This window comes from Bactrocera neohumeralis, chromosome 6, assembly GCF_024586455.1.
Source record: "Bactrocera neohumeralis isolate Rockhampton chromosome 6, APGP_CSIRO_Bneo_wtdbg2-racon-allhic-juicebox.fasta_v2, whole genome shotgun sequence".
Taxonomy (NCBI): Eukaryota; Metazoa; Arthropoda; class Insecta; order Diptera; family Tephritidae; genus Bactrocera; species Bactrocera neohumeralis.
In genome coordinates, this window is record NC_065923.1 from 34,286,978 (window position 1) to 34,306,856 (window position 19,879).

Below are 19,879 nucleotides of genomic sequence, written 5' to 3' on the forward strand. Positions count from 1 at the left end.
CGGGTCAACAATTTTTTTTTTTCAAGTCGACGCCATTTTGTTGTTATTATTTTTTTTTTTTTGAAAATGGTCAACCCCCTTAAGACTACGAATATTATCGGACGTACATATATCCATAAAGAGTTTGTGAGTGTAATCGATTCGACGAATATGCCATGGTGTGCACTATGTTTTCGGGCCCTCTATCTACGACTACAGGGTTGCGGTACATTAAAATATTTCTTTTTTATTATCATATATTTACAATATTGTTTGTATTTGAGAATTTCTTACAAATTTTTGTATACAACGTCTGCCAAAAAGACATTAAAGTGTCAACGTACGAAAAGTTAGCTGCAACTTTCGTTTTACCCTTCGATACGAACAATAAGCGAGTACAAGTACGTTCATATACTAGCTGGCGAAGAAAGAGAAAAGCCCAACTCGTAGAGGAGGGGAAACGGCGAACTTAGGCGGTTGCGCAAACTGCTTCCTTTTGTAACGGTGCAAAATATATTACCAACTTCCGGTACTGTGCGGCACGTTCACGGCTCTGCACGACGCTGACATGGAAGAAAATACCAGGACATCGCAACATATTCTCACTCACTCTCACTCATTCTCCAAGTAGCGCAAACCTTGGGCTCAACGCAGGGCCACCATCTCACCAATGGATAAAGCAAGAAAAATTATGTTTTCATTTGGGCGTAGGTGTCTGCGAGTCGGACTGGATATGCAAATGTAGTGGGAAAGCACTGCCGTCTAGCAAGCGGATGCGGATGTCAGTTAGGGTGGTAACGACGCCGTTGTGAATTGATTGAGTTATTGCGAAATTTGAGTCTCCATTCTTCCGATTTGCCGTTTGTGTCTGAGAGATGTGTTTGTAAAATATGAGCAGATATGCATATTTTCTTGACTTGTGCGCACATCTGTGGATGTTGCATCAGTGTAAGCACTGCTCGGTTGCTCATAATTTTGTCACAGGTGAGCTAAGTCTAGGCTGGGTTCATGCCATTTGCCGCATTGAGTGCAAACTCATACGCTCAGACATCTTACTTAGCAGCTGTGCCAGGTCACTTGGTATGCCTTTTGCAAGATTCACTTCCTTTTATAAAAAAGATCAATATAGGCGTTGATAACCAAGCGTCAATTAAGGCAATAATCTCACATCACCTTACGTCAGAGAATATCCTTAGAAGCAAAGCAGTAGATGTAGTGTTTGGAAAGCGGCTTCTTATATACTGGGTTTGAGGCCACAAAGACACTTCGAGAAACGAAATAGCTGAAGAAACTTGAAGATTGTCAGTCGTACAAGTAATACGGAAGTCACCAAAAACGATTTACAATGAGCCGAAAGTGCTCATCAGGACGACGATCAGGACGAGAGGGAATGTCTTAAGGACATGCAGGATAGCCAAGATCATGGGCAAGAGCCCACAGGGAAAACACGTATGCTTTTTACTCACATGGTTTCGAAAGGACTGCAGGATGGTTGTTGGCCTAATGACAGATCACATCTACTGGCAGCAAAGTTCGCAAAAAGCGCGTTGACGTTGCAAAAGTTTTTCTTACAAGAACTTTATTCTGATTGGTCAGTTTGTACTACTACCGACAAAGAAGCAGCTTTATGGTGAGAAAAGAACGTGAGAAAAGTTTCAGAACGATATCTCAAAAATTGAGGAACTAATCGTACTTATAAGTAGCACGTACCGCGTTCTTTGTAGAATATGGTCGGACGAAGACATACCCGACGATTGGAAGTGTGATTTAAGTGTGCTCTACCTAATCCACAAAAAGTTAGATTCCATAATCTGGACCAACTACCGTGGGATAAGCCAACTCAATATCGCATATAAGGTTTTATCGAGCGTAGTATGTGAAAGATTAAAGCCCACCATCAATAAACTGATTGGATTTTATCAGTGTGACCAAAGCAGATTTTGACAGCACGAAAAGGAGCTGCCTTTATGCCGCCATGTCTGAATTTCGTATCCCTGCTAAACTAATACTACTGTGTAAACTGACGTTTAGCAATACCAAAAGCTCCGTCAGGATCGGAAAGGTCCTCTCCGAGCCGTTCCCTATCTTGCGACTTTTTTAATCTACACCTGGACAAACTAATTCGAGTTGCAGATCAGTATAGAGAATAACCACACCGTTAGTTCTGCTTTCTCCAAACTGTGTAAGGAAGCGAAGCAAATGGGTCTGGTAGTGAACGAGGGCAAGACGAAAGATAATCGTCAGTCATTATTTCGAATTCGTAGATAATTTCGTCTATCTGGGAACCATTATTAGAACCAAGAACACCGTCAGATTCGAAATCCAACATAGAATAACTCTTGCCAACAGGTGCCTTTGGACTGAGTAGACAATTGAGAAGTAAATTCCTCTCTCGAAGAACAAAGACCAAGAGTACAAGGCACTCATCATCTCCGTCTTGCTATATGGTACCGAGGCGTGGACAATGACAGCAGCTGATGAGTCGACGATACGAGTTATCGAGAGAAAGGTTTTGCGGAAGATTTATGGTTCTTTGCCCATTGGCAACGGTGAATACCGCAGTCGATTGAAAGATATGAGCTGTACGAGATATGCGACGACATTGACATAGTTCAGCGAATTAATTGTCAGCGGTTACTCTGGCTACGTCATGTCGTCCGAATGGATGAAAACACACCAGCTCTGAAATTATTCGACGCAGTTCCCGCCGGGGGAAGCAGAGGAAGAGAAAGACCTCCACTTCGTTGGAGATATTAGGTGGAAAAGGACCTGGCTACACTTGAAATATTTAATTGGCGTCAAACAGCAAAAAAGGAAGAACGACTTGCGCGGGGTTATAAACTGCATATATTTTATGGGTTCTCCGACGTTTCCTTCTGGATGTTACAAGCTTCGGTACAAGAATAGGTCATATGTTCAGGGTATACAAAAAGTCTTTAAAATACCGTCGGGAAGATGACCCAAAGTTTACGAACTGAAAAAAGAAGTTTAGCCAAGTGCTCGTACTCGTATGTACATAGGAATTCAATTCACCGCTTGCGCTGGGAAAATCCCTGCTGAACGCGCATTTCAGCGAGCCGCCAAATTAGGTCAGTCAAGTCACACAAACGCACACATGCAGATGTGCCTATACCGTAGGATCTTTTGGCATTCGCTTGGTTTTTAGCAGAAATACAAACACCTTAGCAGACAGGCTGTTGGGGTGGTGCGGCCAGCGTATAGCGAAGTGTGGCAGGTCGTGCTTGCAACATGCCGGAATGGTATTAAATACTTGTTTTACGAGCATGACTGTTGTTGTTTTTGTTGCTACTGTTGTTGTTGTTATTGTTACTGTTGTTGCACGTAGCAGACAAGGGCTCATTTCATCCAGTTTTGAGAGAGTTTCATAATGTCGCTGGTGGCACGTTTGTCTGTTGTCTGCGCTCTTGTGAGAATTGTTGCAACAGACGGTGACTGACATTCGTACGACTCAATTGTTTTGCTGTTTGCTGGTTTTCACTGTGCTTGTACGTGTGTATGCGGGGGCAAGCATATTGAAAGTAAGTTGGCGTTAATGTTGCTTGTTTTCGTTTCATGCTTGTACCGTTATTTGTTGTTGTGCTTGTTCTGCGTTTCGACCAAAAATGGTCAAGCGTTTGGTTTTTCCAACATGTCTGCCTTCCGGTCCGTTTTTAAACACCTCGTATTCTTCACAAACAATTCAATGTGCTATCAAGTGGACACCGATTACAATTGCAGTATATATACATACATACATATATATGTATATATATGCAGTTGCATGTGTGAAATGTGTGAAGCACAGGTGACGCGAAGAAATGCCCGAAATCGGTGAAAACATTGCCACAGCAAGAAATATTACAATAAATAAAACAATTCACTCGAACGACCACACAATCGCAGTTCATGCTGCAACAACAACAATCAAAACATTCCAGACCGTAACTGTGATTTGTTTACCCATTAAAGTTGCATGACCCGTTGATTGCGGCACGTCTGTCACCTCCGATGCCACGGCGTTCGGCGTTCGGCGTTCGCCAATGTTGCAAGTTGTTTGACTTGCTGCACGCATCCTTGGCTTGCCCTCACAAAGCACTCGCTCATAGTAACGCCGCACTTCGTGTTTCAGTAACAAGCCTTCGTGCATTGTCGTTACTCAGTTCGTGTGCTCCACATTTGCGGCTTCAAGCTCAGCTAGTCCTGACTGTGTGAATGGCCTTGGTTTGAGTGGGTAGTATTTCGGTTGTGGGTGTAAGTCTCTGGCGAGCAGACAACCTATTGTTTTATTTCTGCACACTTCCGTGTTTTTGGTGTGCGAAGTTATTTGTGGTCTTCTTGTTTATGCAGTCACAGCTTTACTGCACTACATACATATGCATATATTTGATTTAAACATTGCGGATTTCGCTTCAGTACTTCGGTTTGGTTTGGTTATGGATTTGGTTTTCGTTTTTTCAAAGACAATATTAATGAATATTTAGTTAGAACGAATATAGACCGAAAAAAGTGAAGCCAAATAAAATATAAATTCGAATACTACTTATGTATATTTGAAATCTATAAAAAAAAGTTTGAACTGTTTATTGATAGTCGAGAAACCAATATATACTTAAAGCTGCATGCTCACATAATTTCAAGTAGAAATTTAAAATTGGACCGTTTTACAATTAACCGGTATCTTGCCTTTTCACGGATGGGTCGAAGCAGGGAGAGAAAGTTGGAAGGGGAGACTTCTACTAGAGGCTCTTTCCCAAGCTTTGCTTTGGTCTAGCGGACTACTGTAGTATTTTTCAGGCAAAAGTGGCTGCAGGCTGCAGTGTATATACTAGTCTGGAGTGCAGCTTCTTTCAGCGAGGTGAGCATTTAATTTGTCGACAGAACGGCGATGTTTGCATTGAGCTCGCGGAGCGCTCAAATATAGTCAAGGAGTGTCTGCCCTCACTAGCAATAGCATCAAGCTATGTACTTCAACATCTGGTTCGTTTGGGTGCCTGGTCACAGCAGCAATATTTGAAACTGCAAACCTTTACCCCAATCATATCTCTGTTGTCAACTTGGGCTCTAGCACTGGGCCTACGGACCTCGCTTGCAATTAGCAGGCTTTGGTCGACGGCTAGCACCGAGGTCCTTCTGGTCTAGAGTAGAACGTTGGAGTTATACTGATCCGCTTGCCCTTAACAAATTTCACATAGCCGCCATCGTAGTAGTTCTTAATTGATATTGAACAATAGGCGTTCATGCTGTAAGATTAAAAATCACTTTCTCCTCCATCACTCACCCTTGCAAGCCTGAGGCTGAAACATCTGGGCAGTCACAGCTTCGGCAAACCAGCAGACATAGCCGAAATTGATATTGGCCGCCGCAAAAAACTTGTGATCGGTTTAAAAGCGGTTTGTCGATTTATGACGATTTTTTGAGTTTTAAATACCAAATCTGGTAAATACGGTTGATGATCATGACTCGATGCGATGGTGCATTATCATCGTGTAAAATCCATGAACTGTTCTTCCACGACTCCGACCGTTTTAACGATGTTTTCGGAGTTCTTACGCTTCTTTATTGGCGTAGACGCCTCAATTATAGCCAAAAACAGCGCGCCAGTCGTATTGGCTTCTGTTCGCTTCGAAAAAAATTGGATATTCGCAACAAACTACAAATATTGAAAAATACAATGACTCCTTTTCCTCCGGAACAAAATGATTTTTTAGTGGTTTTGGCGTAGTTTTTTGGTTTCAGCTCATTTTCTTCCCTCCATCCCGATGATGGTTGACTTGTTTGAGTGTCAGACTCGTAATCCCATGCCTCATCGGTAGTTATAATGCGATCCATAAAGGTGTGAATGGAATTCACGCGATCAAGCATCTCCAAACGGATCTGTTTACGGTACTCTTTGAAAAAAATAGCTTTATCGGGACGAGTCGAGCAAAAGCACGTTTCATTCTCAAAATATCCCCCAAAATCATTCGAATGAACTCGCGAGAGATGTCGAGCTCTCTTGCCATCTTTATAAAACTTGCCTTCCGACTTTCAAGCACCATATCCTGCACTTTTTTTTAATATTTTCATCAGTGGAATATACTTTCAATTTTTTTCAATGATAAAATACGTTTCTCGGAGACGGACTTTTTCACAGCTGTTACTTGAATTGCAGTTTGGCTAGTTGGTTAATAATGAACACACTTACTCATGCGCAATTATTTAGCAAAATAATGCAGGGCGCACCGAGATGCTTATCTACTAGGAAACAGAGTTTCGAAGGAGACCATAATGACTCCATCCGCCAACGGCCGCAATTATTGAAGCTCTTCCTATCTACTTTTTGGAAGATTTTGCGGAGGGATCTTTGTTTGCGGGCTTACAAAATCCTACACGTGCCAGAATTGAAGCCGAACGACCATCAAACGCGTCGAAGATTTGCTAAATTGACTTAAAACGAGATGACAACCGGTCCCGCTTTTCACAAAGAAATTTTGTTCAATTTATTGAAGCAACTTTTTGGTGAGCGCATTATTTCGTGTTGTGGGCCTGAGGCGTGGCCTCTAAAATCGTGCGCTTTAACAGCTTTGAACTTGTTTTGGTGAAGTTATGTGAAGCCACTGGTCTACACAGATAGTACCAAGACGTTCGAGACCTAGAAGGAAATTTTTCGGCGCGTTATAGCTGACATAAGGTCTCAATTGCTGACAAAAGGTCTCAATTGCTGCAAAAAGTGGTTTGTTGGCAGAAATATATTCGAGCCGCGCATGTCATTTGCTCGAAATCATTTTTAAAACATAATGGCAAACCCTTATATTATTTATTTAATGAAACTAAATTCTTATGGGTTTTATTTTTTCAACAGAGCTACAGATCTGAGAAAACACCCTTTATTTTAAATTAGATTGCAGCTTCCAACTGACAAGTTCAATGGTTCTTTATGGGAGTTGAGCCCTTAGTGGAATCAGGAACTGCACAAGTGGAGCTGAAGCTAGCAATGATATCGATCCTAAATCCTAACAAACTGAGGAACACTTTGTCATAACGTTTTTGAAAAATTCATGCCCTCAAAACCCGCTGCACTAAACATTTTTATATCCAAAACAAGTGTTACATAAGATCTGTACATCATTAGAAAGTAGGCCTCACAAAAATAGTTTAAGGTTCAATGTTATTTAAGTTAAGCTTTAAGCCATGAAAAAATTTATTAATAACAATCACTGCAAAGTTTTAGGTTATTTTTGTTATTTCCTAAAGCAGCGTTAGTTAAACTTATATTAATTACAATTTGGTCCCCGAAAACGATTTTTAGTGCAAATTGTTTGTGTTTTTAGCACTTTAGCCTTTGCGGCCTATATACATACATACATACGTACATATGTATGTGCTTGTGTAAGAGTTCTTATTTTCGCTACCACTTGGATTGACTGCAGTTCAACATGGCTTCGATCCATGTCCACGCTGCTGCTGTGCCATGCCATGAACTGGTGTGTTGCAGCACATCGAAGCAACATTGGTGGCCAACGGCCTTTAAATACCTAGGCGACTCGTTCGTTGTCTGCTCGTTGACATCCTCGTCAACCTCGTTATTATCGTCGTGCTCGTCATTTTCGTGTGGTACAACACGTGACACGTGCATTCAGCAAACGCCGGCTACGACCGCTGGCGGCAACAGCGCTGCACAATGTTGCGGATATTGTACCAAGCGGCGACTCTCTGCTTCGTGTGCTCTCTTACAACGCGCACGCAACTCTCTTAAAATATATATAGCCAATATGGTGCTTATTTATTTGAGTGCGCCACCCTTTTTGGTTTGGGAGCAAAAGCTTTTGAGTGCCGCAAGCTTTTTCATTCATAAATTCTCCTCGGCAAGGAGCTTTCTTATTTCCGTCCATTCATATGCTTTGCGCTCGGTTGCCGCCAGGTGTCGCCCAACTGTGGAAGTACGGATTATGTGGCAGATGTGGGGCAGTGCAAAGCCGTGTATGCTCGTAGATACGTTCAGCCAGAGACATGCCGACGTACACCCACGCATACACAAGTGGTCAATACACCTACAACAACGCAGTCGTTGCGCCTCATTGCATTTGCAACTGTGCGCTAAGTTGCCAACGACTGTCGAAATTCGCATTTGTAACACATTAAACTAAAGTGTTGTGGCAGCTTCTTCGTGCGCCGCCTTGCCCGCCCCGCCATTGGCTACACACGCTTAGCACTTGGACATAGCAAATGCTGGCCGTTATTCAAAGAAACAAGAAGAAGAAGTAGTGCACCGAAAACGGTTAGTAATGACATGTGACAGGCGAATACAACAACCACAACTTGGCGATTTGTTTGGAAATATAAAAATCAGCGCAACAAGATATAAGTTTTTATTGGAACGCAAGCGCAGGATATGCTCCGCTGATTTAAGTCACACACACACACATGTATCACATCGCAGACAGTGGCAGACCTCGAGTAACATTGGAGCGATAGCAAAAACTGCTGATGTCTGTCTCGTTGGCGCAAATGTGGTTTTTTCCTATTTTAGCAGTGCTCAGATATCCTTGCAAGTTCGGCAGCTAGTTTGGCCAGGCGGCAGTAATGTCCATCAAACCTTAATATGACTCAGTGGGGTTGCAAGCTCGTACCTGTTTTGTTTACTTGTTTTTTCCGTGTTGCTGCAATTTTTGGCAAGTTTCTGATCTGATATTGCTGCAACGTCGCCACAGACTCCGACGATGACGCAGCCATTTACTTTTTTTCGCAGTTTTGTTGAGCTTTGTGGTTTCGAGTTTCAGGAAAAGATCGTTCTTTTCTTACAGGCAAGCAACGAGGTAACTTCGGTTCGGAATAAATAAGTTTTCGATCCAAGCACTTGATTCCGATCGTTCAGTTTATATGACAGCTATATGCTAAAGTGGTCCGATATCGACGGTTCCGATAAATGAGTAGTTTCTTGGTGAGAAAAGGACGAGTGCAAAATTTCAGATTAATATCTCAAAGAGTGAGGTGCTAGTGCGCGTATAAAGTATACAGACAGCTGGACGGATAGACAGACGGACATGACTAAATTGCTTATAATTTATAAATATACTTTATAGGGCATCCAAGTTTCCGTTCTTCAAACTTAATGTACCCTGTTCGGGGTATAAGAAGGTGCGAAATAGGTTAGGTTGGTCTGGCAGGCTGTTGAGACACGCATAGATCAGTCTGGGTCCTTAGCGATGCCAGATGTAGTGCCGTTACGCAGTTCATGAGAAGTGGTTATATTTCAGGGGGCCAGCGACCTCACTAACAACATCTTTTGCAGTGATTCATGGAATGAGGCCCCTTAATTGCTTCTCTGGTACTTTGCTATTGACATTTCCTGCAGTCATCTCGATCTGTTCCATTCTGCAAGGGTGCCGCCATCAGACTGTGACCAGTGAGTATTCCAATTCCTTCTATAGATTGTCAGTAGGAAGTTTGTGTATTTCTGATATAGCGCTTTGCACATGACCTATTCAGTTTTACATCGTGAGAGATCATCCCATCGGGCTTTGATTTTCCTTGCCATGGTCTTGTCCAAACCGTCGTATAGACAATGTTTGCCATTGTTGGTCACGTTTTCGTTAGCGAAGATGTCTATAGGTGACAGGCTTAGCACTAGTTCAAGGGTAACCGTTGAAGTGGTTTTCAGAGCGTTATGCACAGGGCAGCAGGTTTTGAACCCATTCCATTGGCTTCCGGACGGATTTTCGACCGCTGCTGGGTAGCACCAGTGTATTAGAATGTGAGAAAGCACAGGTTGAGCATCTACCTACCTGCACTTAAGGCCTTTCTCACTCCTTCTTCTACATTTTGCTTCCTTAGCTACTAGATTCTCCAAGGTACTTGGAGCGTTCCTTGGAGAGAACGGAGCCCCATGAAGGGATTTTGTATTTTATGATGAACACAAGCCGTTCCGCTTTCTCAGGGTTTAACCCCAGACCCACTTGCGATGCCCAATTCTGGGCTGTATTGAGAGTGGTGCTCATAATGCAGCAATGACAATGTCATTATCTTAGGGACTTTGCTGTCTAAGCTACTTAGCAGTTCATTCACCACTAATGTCCGTAGGAGTTTTGCTAGCACTCCACCTTGTGAAGTCATCTACAGACTTCATATTGCTCTTACTTTTCTAGAAATCAAGAGGCATCACTAATGCAAGATGCGTTTCCGCCCTGATGTGCACGAACAAGATTTTCTCTAACGTTTTCAGCAGCAAGGAAGTTAAGCATTTAGCCCATTCGAATAGCTTGGGTTGCTTCTAGCTGATAGGTAGACTTAATTTTGGTATGAAAATTATCCTAGCCTCTCTCCGTAAGTGCGGTATTTCAGGCATCCCCAAAAATCGCCTTTAGTCACGGCAAAGCCCATTCTGCAGGAATGACTCCGTCCATGTAGGGAGATTTGTTTGGGTTGAAGGAGCGGAATGATTCTGGTTTATTTTCAGTAATGATGCATTCCGGAGAGTTTGCAACTCTATTTCCTTCATAGCTAAGTAGTTCTGCAGTAAATCCGTCCTCACAGTCAAGAAAAGGGCACACTGAAAAGATTTTTAATGAGTCCTCGCAGTTGCCTCGGTGATGCATTTAGATATTTCCAACTTTTTTAAAGAAAAAACACAGAAACACATTTTTCGGCATTTATTTTTTTAAGATTATCTCTTTCAAATGTTGGCCCCGGCAACGTCTTAGATGGTCCAACCGCTGAGTTCAATTTTCGATTACTCGTTCGAACATTTCGACTGGTAATTGGCGAATGACACGCTCGACCAGTTCAAAACTTCTCAATAAATACATGGATTAATATGGACCGATGGTTTCACCAGCGCACAAACCACACGAGACCGTTATTTTTAGAATGAAATGGCAGCTCTTGAATCTTTTCGGGTTGCTCTCCATCTCAAATGCGTCCATTTTGCTTTTTTACATACCCATTGAGCCATAAATGGGCCTTATCGCTGAATAAAATTTGGTTCGAAAACGTCGGGATTTCTTAGAACATTTCAAGAGCCCATAGAGCGAAACGATGTGCCTTGGGAAGGTGCAGTTCTTGCACATGCTGAATTTTGTATGCTTTCAATTTAAGATCTCGACGTAAAATGCGTCAAGTTATTTCATAGGTCAGTCCGAGTTGCTGTGAATGGCGCCGCATTGACTCTCTGTGGTCCTCGTGTACACTCTCAGTTACGGTTGCTATATTACTATATATATTCTTCACTGCGTGCTTGACGTGGTCTATTCGGTCCAATATTATCCAATAATGAATGCTGGATCTCACGATTATGTTGACCATAAGTTGAGCGAAGCGCGCGAAACACATTCCTTACAAAATTTTCGTAATAAAGTTGAACGATTTGTAAGCGTTTTTCATGTGTAAGTCTTTCCATGATGAATTCCAAAACAATACTGAACAAAAATAACATCGCAGCTCGACATGACTCACAGGTGATTTGCCAAAAAAAAGCTACTGAAAAAGTACCTCTACTTGGATCACCCGTTAGTAATAGCTCCTCGAGCATTGCCACTTCGTTGGTCTTTCCAAACCAACTACAAAAGTTCTTCCAGGGCCACAGTGTGATTTAAAAAATATTTCAATTTTACACATTCGAGTAGTTTCAACAGTCAAATATGCTTTCACTTCGAAGTCAGACTTACATACATTCGCGTTCATGAGTTCGGCTGCATTCGCTTGAACTAAAGAAGTCGTCGTAAATAAGCCATACTTTATTTAAATTGTTTTTCGTGAAAAAGTGTTTATTTAACTTAAGGATTTTTTCACTTATGCGCAGTTTTCAGCAACAGAAGCAATTTATATGAAAATCTGACGAAGAAATAGTTATGAAAAACGCAGATTCAGTTGAACTGCCAACGCTTCATGTGTTTGCGCGCGAGCTTTATATTTTATTTGATTATTATTTTTATTAGTTGCTGCGGGCGTTTTTGCACCTTTGCAAATCGCATTTACGCACAAGCGAGCGCCTCCGCCGCAGCCACAATACCTCCGCCCCTGCACCGGCAATTGTCGGCAGTCGCAGCTTCTTGTGATCAACACCATCGTTCGGGCTGCCACTTTCGCCCATATGCGTATATAGCGGTGCGCTGCTTCAGCTTCCCCAGTTGTGCGCACTTTCGCTGCACAATTTTGTTTTTGTGCTCTGTGTTTTTGCCTGATGCTTCAACGCTTCCAGCGCGTTGCAGCAACCAATTTGCAATGCAAATGATATGCTTGGATAAAATTCGGTATTAAAGTGTGAAAAAAGCAGAAACTGTAAATACTCGTGCACAAACACAAACACATACGCCCACACACACACCCTTCCCATATTGTATATATGTATGTACATACATTAGCGTGATTCAAATTTTTTTTTTTTTTTTCAATTGGTACTCGCAAAAATAGGTTCCTAGACACCTCTAAGAAAGCCTCTCCAAATATGAGTTTTTAATTGTAACGGGAAGGTCCTCCGAAAACCGTTAGTTCTATTTTTTCTTATTATCAGATAGAAAAATGTATATCTCGCTTCCAACTACTTGAAAAAATATCTTGTTAATTAGGTTTTGTAGGAAATTGAATGCTCTAAAATATGGTCTCTTATGATTTTTTCGTAAACCCAACCGTTTAAAAGATATTAACGGTTGAAATTTGACTATTTTTGGAAAAAATTTTTATATCTTATGAATTTTATAACTCAATGAAAAAAAATTATTATGAATAGATTTTTGGAGAGGCTTTCTTAGAGGTGTCTAGGAACCTATTTTTGCGAGTACCAATTGAAAAAAAAAAAAAAAAATTTTTTGAATCACCCTAATGTACATATATGGTACATAAAGTTTGTGAACGAATACCTACAAATGTGCCTTTAGGTTCAAGAAATCTCTGTTTGTTCCGTTTTATGATGTCTACTCCTTTACTCTTACTAGACCCTGCCAACGGTAAGCGGTGCACATATCCATATGTAAGTGCTAATACTTATGAACTGCGCGACAAGTCACTCACTTTTTACATTTCGGTGATAAATATCATCTAATTTTTTAATTACCACAGCCGCCCACTAAGTCTATTGCCAGAGCCTAAGGGCCTCCACTACATATTAAATTCGGAGATTTTGCTCCATCACTTTATTTCCTGAGTTGTTTTTACAATATTCTCTCGCACAAGTTGCAATGGAGTATAAAAATTTTGCTCACCAACCACCACCCATTTTGCAACACCTGAAATAAATCGAGATAAATTTAGAGCTTTACTTGTATGATGTATATAGAGTTACATACAGTGGTGGAAATTGAAATCCGGGCAGTTAAAAAGTAATGGGTGTTCTTATTTGCTCAGACTTTTTGTTTAAATTTTGATGTTTGTGTGTATTTTTTATATGCCTAAACAAAGTTAAATCAGAAAAAAAATGTATTTTCTTATCTTATTTTATAATATTATAAAGAGGAAAGATTTGTGCCTATTTTTGTACGTTTGTATGTTTGTAATGAATAGGCTCAAAAAGTACAGGGCCGATTTAAAAGATTCTTTCACCAATAGATTGCAATACATTCTTCCAATTTGACATAGGCTACATTTCATTTTGAAAAAAATTAGGGATCCTTGGTAAAATTTGAACAATGTAACCAAAGGTGTAGAAAAATGGGTCTTAAAACGTCTTTCGTCGAATGCGCTGCCGAAACTATTCGCGATAGAACAAAATAATGTACAACAATATTGAAGAACATCATAATGTCTACAAAATACTCCGCGTTAGCATATGTCTACCTATTGTAGTTATGCCACTACAACAACTTTTTTCATTTCAAACATTAATGAAAATGCTAACCAAATTCAAACCATGCTATTTATGTGTTTATATTAATGTGTATTTCAACTCAAAGAATACAGTACAGCCAGTGGAAACAACGCCAGCAACAAAATTAACATTGACGAGTTTTTTCTCAACTTTCCTCAGTGATCCGTTTACGAGAACGTTGCTCTATTCGGAAATACCCTGATATTATACATGGAATGCATCGTCGAAGAAATAGTTGCGCAGAAAGCAAGGCCAACCAGTAGATTGAAATCCAGATGTGTTCTCAACTAATGCATTAGGACGAATTTGCACAATCCACTCGAAACACGACGACTGCTTCTACCTTCGGTTGCTATTGATTAATGTATGCGGTTCCACTTTATTTGAGTCATTGCTTACTGTGAATGGTACGGTGTGTGCAAGTTTTGGAGAAGTAAGCCAGCAATTACAATTGCTGGAACACGTTAGTCACTGGAAACAAAATGAAGTTCGCATACTTTTCGCGATAATCATTTCGACATACCAGCCTTCAAATCCGCGTCAATTATGGGATACGAACAAAAATGACATTCCCGAAGACATTTTACATCGACTTCGCTAAAAATTGGAAATTTCCGTTGATACTTCCGGTGGTTCGATATCAATTCCTTCTTCCCTTTGTCAATTCACGAAAGATGAACTCATCACAAATGTTCGGACATTGGCCAAATTATCGTAACTACGATTCCTTAAGTGCACGCGCAATGTTAACTGCCAAGAATACCGATGTTGTTGACTTAAACTGGAAGATTCAAAGTCAAATTCAGGGAGACTTGCGCTCATACAAATCGATCGATCGTCTTGACAATGAAGACGGCGCCGTGAATTATCCAGTGGTATTTCTAAATTCTTTGGACAGGCTTGGTATGCCACCGCATCATTTGCGTCTCAAAGTAGGATCTGTCGTTATTATGTTTCGCAATCATCATGCCACGAAACTGCGTAATGGAACCCTACTGATTGTGACGCACCTATCGAATAGAAGAGTGCAGAATGCTTGATTCTACGAATTCCTTTAAGTTCTAACGATTTCCCATTTCAATTCAAACGTATTACGTTTCCAGTGAAAATTGCATTCAACAGGACATAAGGATAGTCGCATAGTGTGAGGCATAAATTTGGAAATTTATGTTTTTCACACGGCCGTGGCGTGCTCACGAGTTGGAAAACCATCTTTTCTGTACATCGGAACAGAACCCAAAAAATTTTGTTTATCAAGCTGCGTTACATTAAAAAAAAAAAAAAAACAAAAATTAAATGATAAATTTAACTTTCTTTTCATTTCAAAACACATAATTTCACGCAGGACAACGCCTGCGGGGTCAGCTAGTTCCTAAATAAAGTTAAATCAGGAAAAATGTGTTTTTATTAAAATGTATTTTTTTCCCCCACTTTAGTATTTGTTATATATCCTATATAATAAATATTTACATAACTTTAATGCTAATTCTTTTACGAAGATCAGGGTTTAGTCAGGTAGAGTATTATATGTCTTAAAACTAATATTTTGTTGAGCCTCCTTTGTTTTCTATAACGGTCTTATTCGTTATACCAGACGTCTTCGAGAATTTTATCCAACTCAGCTAAAGTATTGGGTCTCTTCTTTCCCAACTTGGTCTTCATAATATACCAAAAGTTCTCAATGAGGTTGAAATTTGGGCTGTTACCTGGCCATTCTAACGTCATAATTCCATTTTGCGAAAGGAAGTCTAAAAAGTACAAGCAATATTGTTAATGAAATAATGTAAAGACATGAAAAAATTTGGCACCATGACATAGCGCAGAGTCATGCAGGAAGTTGAGATCGTTTTCCGAAAAGTGCTATTCAATTGAAGGTGTCTCGTCAAAGATGATTACTTTCTGCCAGTCGAGTTCAGTCCAGCTTTGGTGCTTTATAGTCCACTGGTGGCGTTGCGACCGCATTTTCTTAGTCAAAAGTGGCTTTTTGCGGGTCGTCGAGCGTTCAAACCAGCATTCCGGAGCCTGTTTAGTATAATTCTAGCAGTGATTTCGGTTCCAAGGTTTTCTATGATCCCCATCCTGATGTCCTCCGCGATTTTGGATCGATCCTTTGGGCTAATGTGTTCTATTTGCCGTACCTCCCTTGAAAATGTATTTCTTGCTGCTCCTCAGCCTGGTTTTCTACACAGAGACTCACTGCTTTGATTTTTTTTTTAATTCCCGACGGCTAAGATTTTCTTTTCGCAAAGTTAAAATATCCAAAATACATATCTCATAAGCCATTCAGGCTAGATGGTAATGCAATTAGTCCATACATTCCCCGGGCCCAAAGACAATCTATATAGTGGTTTCCGACTTTTCACCCGATATAGTAATTTTCGATTTTCGAGCTGACATTATACTGTTCACTTGGATTCATACTTGTATATGTGACTTTTTAATGAAATAAAGTGAAAAAATTTCGTAAACATAATCTGGTTTAGTGCTGAAAATCAATGAAATCGGTCTAGCTCTACCAAGTACAACTCCATATACCAAGTATAAGGAAAGTATTTCCCGGCTCTGCCTTAACTGTTTAGCCGAGAGTATTTTCCCGCGATTGACCATTGAAAATGCGAGAGTATATGGTTCGTTGGCTGAATAGGGAGGTGGCGGCACTCCAGGCGTCCGCGTTTGCGCCATCATTATGCCCTCCAGGGTGGTAGCCAAATTTTTCCTTACCTAGCATCTCTGTGGATTTGGTAAAAAACTTTATTTTTGCCACTCCAGCTGCCCAATGTCTCTTAAGTTGTAGCTTTGCGAGCCGTTTAATATGTCCCCGACTAAAGACTGAGCATTCGTATAATGTTTTAGTGTTTCCTCATCTTCCGCCCATGCCCTGCAACCTGTCGAATCCATTTTTCCTATTTTTAGAAGATGTGACCTTAAGACGCCAACCGTCCCTGTGATAACCCCTAAAATGAACTTTGTCTCTTTTGTCTAGAAGTAGGAACGTTTTGGTCAGTCTACCATCAACATTACCCCGAAATAACTTTGTGGTATGCCCTGTGTTGCTTATGCTCCAAGACCTAAGGTGTTCCTTTAGGGTCTATCGCTGCAAACAAGCCTTGAAGAAGCTGAATGGTCTTTGCAGCTTAGAGAAATTGTGTTTTTTGCTGTAAAACCAGATACCCATATGATATTAACCAAGTTATCTGCTGAGAATGCCTTTGAGTTGCCTTTTGGCATAACTTAATGCAATGAGACATAGTATAGGGGCAAACGAAAGCCTTATTTGTCGCTTGGCTATACATTAGAATATTTATGAACTGGCTGGTTAGAGCAGAAGGGCACTTGTTATGCCCACAAATTAGTACTATAAGACTGAATTGTGGGAATTTAAGATGGTTTGAAGCTACTTTTTCTTTGTGGATTCCTACTGAAGAAGCCAGCTTCTGTTTCTATTTTACCCTTGATCCGTCGGTGAAAGAGTAGATTCCGCCATTGAAACTGTCGATCTCAGAACCATTGGTCCATTCTTCTCTACTGGAGAATGAAAACGCCCGAGTTCATTAACAATGTCGAGTATGATATCATGCCCGTAGTGAAGCCGAGTCTGGCTCCAAAAGCCTAATCATCAACATGCGAGAATATAAATAAATTTTTATTTGTTACATGCGAACTTAGCCCTTCCTTACTTGTTAGCTTCAAAATTTATATGCTGTTCTAACAATCGTTTGCGCTCGTGCTCATACTCATACATGCCATTTTCTTCACTCTTTTCTTACGGTATTTTGCTTTCTGCATTCACTGGCGTTTTTCTGCTGAGTTGGCGCAAATTTCTATTCCATTCAACATTGTCAACATTTGCATGGAGAATTCGTCCTTTATTGTTATGGTGTTTGTTATGGCGTAGCATTTACTAGCTATTACCTAAGGAGCGTCCTCACACGCTCTTCGGCTCAACTACTTTGTTCACAATTGGTTTTGCGTTCGCTTTGATGGTGTTGCAAGTGTAGTGGTCTATGCCACTTCAGAAACGCATTGTTCGTCGTGATTGCAACGCCGAAGCATAAATCTCATAGATGTGGGTGTATGGGCGGGAGAGTGTATGCGATTGAGCCCCAGTATATTCTGTGGAAAGCATTTATTGTGTATTATATGTATATTTATTTGGAATATAACGTTTGGGGTGGAGGAAATGGGTTGGAAACTTTAATTTTTTACATTCTATTTATAAATTTTAAATACGGTAAACAAAAGCTTGCCATTATCACTTGATTGTGATATAACACAAAAGCTCAATTTGGCATTTTTGCATCGGATTGTAACTGATGATGAAAAATGGAGCCATTACAACAACGCTAAACTCAAAAATCTGGCCAACCAGCCAACGGCAAAGCCGAATATTCATGACGTCAAGGTAATGCTCCGTTTTAGGTGGGTTTAGAAGGGTGTCATGTATTATGTAACCATTCTACAACCGCGTGAAAGCAATAATGACGAATGCTACTGACAACAACTAATCAAAATGAAATGAGCGAATGTCGAAAATTACGAGACAATATTTTCCATCATGACAATGCTGAGACTCATGCTGCAAGGGCATTTAAAACATGTTTAGAAAATATCAACTGGGAAGATTTGTCTCATCCGCTTAATAGCTCTGGGTTTGCCGCTTCTGATCGCCATTTTATTTGCTCTAGTCGATGCAGAATCCTCTCAATGGAATATGATTATTATGAGAACCAATTGCCTTTCGGTCATCTGTGCGTGGTTCTTAAAAAACAAATGGGCGACCACTTTCGTACTTAGACTAACTTTTGACGGTCGATATGAAAAGAGAAGAGTCACCGTACCAGCATCCAAGCGCTCTTTGATTTCACTGCACGATTTTATTCCCAATAAGAATAATCAAATCATTAACCGATATTGCTTTTTTTCTGAAATCTGTGAACATGCCCTCTCTTTCACATGGTCAAAGCAAAGCGAACAATCTGATTCGATTGGAAATTTTGACATCACGATACTACAATCGATGCAATTAAGTTCGAAATATAAGATCATTCAAATGGTCTCCACGATTTCTTTTGCAGGAACGAATTCGATTAACCCATTGGTGCTAAATCACAACTTCTTGGAGGCCATTCAATGTCACAATTTCTCTCCAAACATTTTGCTGTGTGGCACTTAGCCTTGTCTTGTTGGAACCAGATGTTGTCAAGATCAACTTCTTCCAATTTCGTCCATAACAAGTTGATTATTATTGATCTATACCGCTCTCTATTGACAATAACGATCTCACCAGCTTCATTTCGAAAGAAGTAAGGACCAATGAATCCACCAACCCAAAAGCAAAACTAAACTGTCAATTTAGGTGAATTTAATGGTGGTTCGTGAATAGTTTGTCCACTTTCTTCGCACCAGAATTGACAAATTTTTTTTTAATCAGATGACAGTAGGCCTCATTGGAGAAGATGATTTAAAAAAAATCGTTATCGTTTTCAAGTTATTCCAAGGCAAAATCAGCAAATTCACGATGTTTACGGTGATCCAAAAACAAAGAGTTTTTTTTTCCTCGGTGAATAATAATACTTAAAAAGTCCCTCATCTTGTGCAGAAACCATTACGAATATATAATTTGATAAGACGGCCCCTGTGGAAGAAGAGTATTGAAGGATATTCATGCATTGACATGAAAGAATATCTCGCAAGATGGAATGGCAAGGCTTTTAGAACTCTATAAGTTCTTAGCGTAAAACTCTTATGGAAAAAAGTCTTAAGCGCCACACTGCACTCGAACAAAATCGTTTAATCTGTAAAGGGTATTCCGGGTAACCAATAAAATAAATACAAATGGTTGTATTTAGTTGAAGCTATATATGTACTTAAGTTCAAGCAGAACTTAATGATAGTATTCATATGAGGGTATAATGATGTCTTCGCCTCTTGAATCGCTCTATAGATAGGACAGAACACTCGATACATGATCGCAACAAGTACCTGGGGCTAATTTTGAACAGCAAACTGTTGTGGAAGAAATGAAGAAAGAGTAAGGAATGAGCATTGTTTTATTACATATGCAGCAATGATTTACTCTTTCTCTCATACGTAAACAGCAAATTATGATTAATTCTGCTCTTT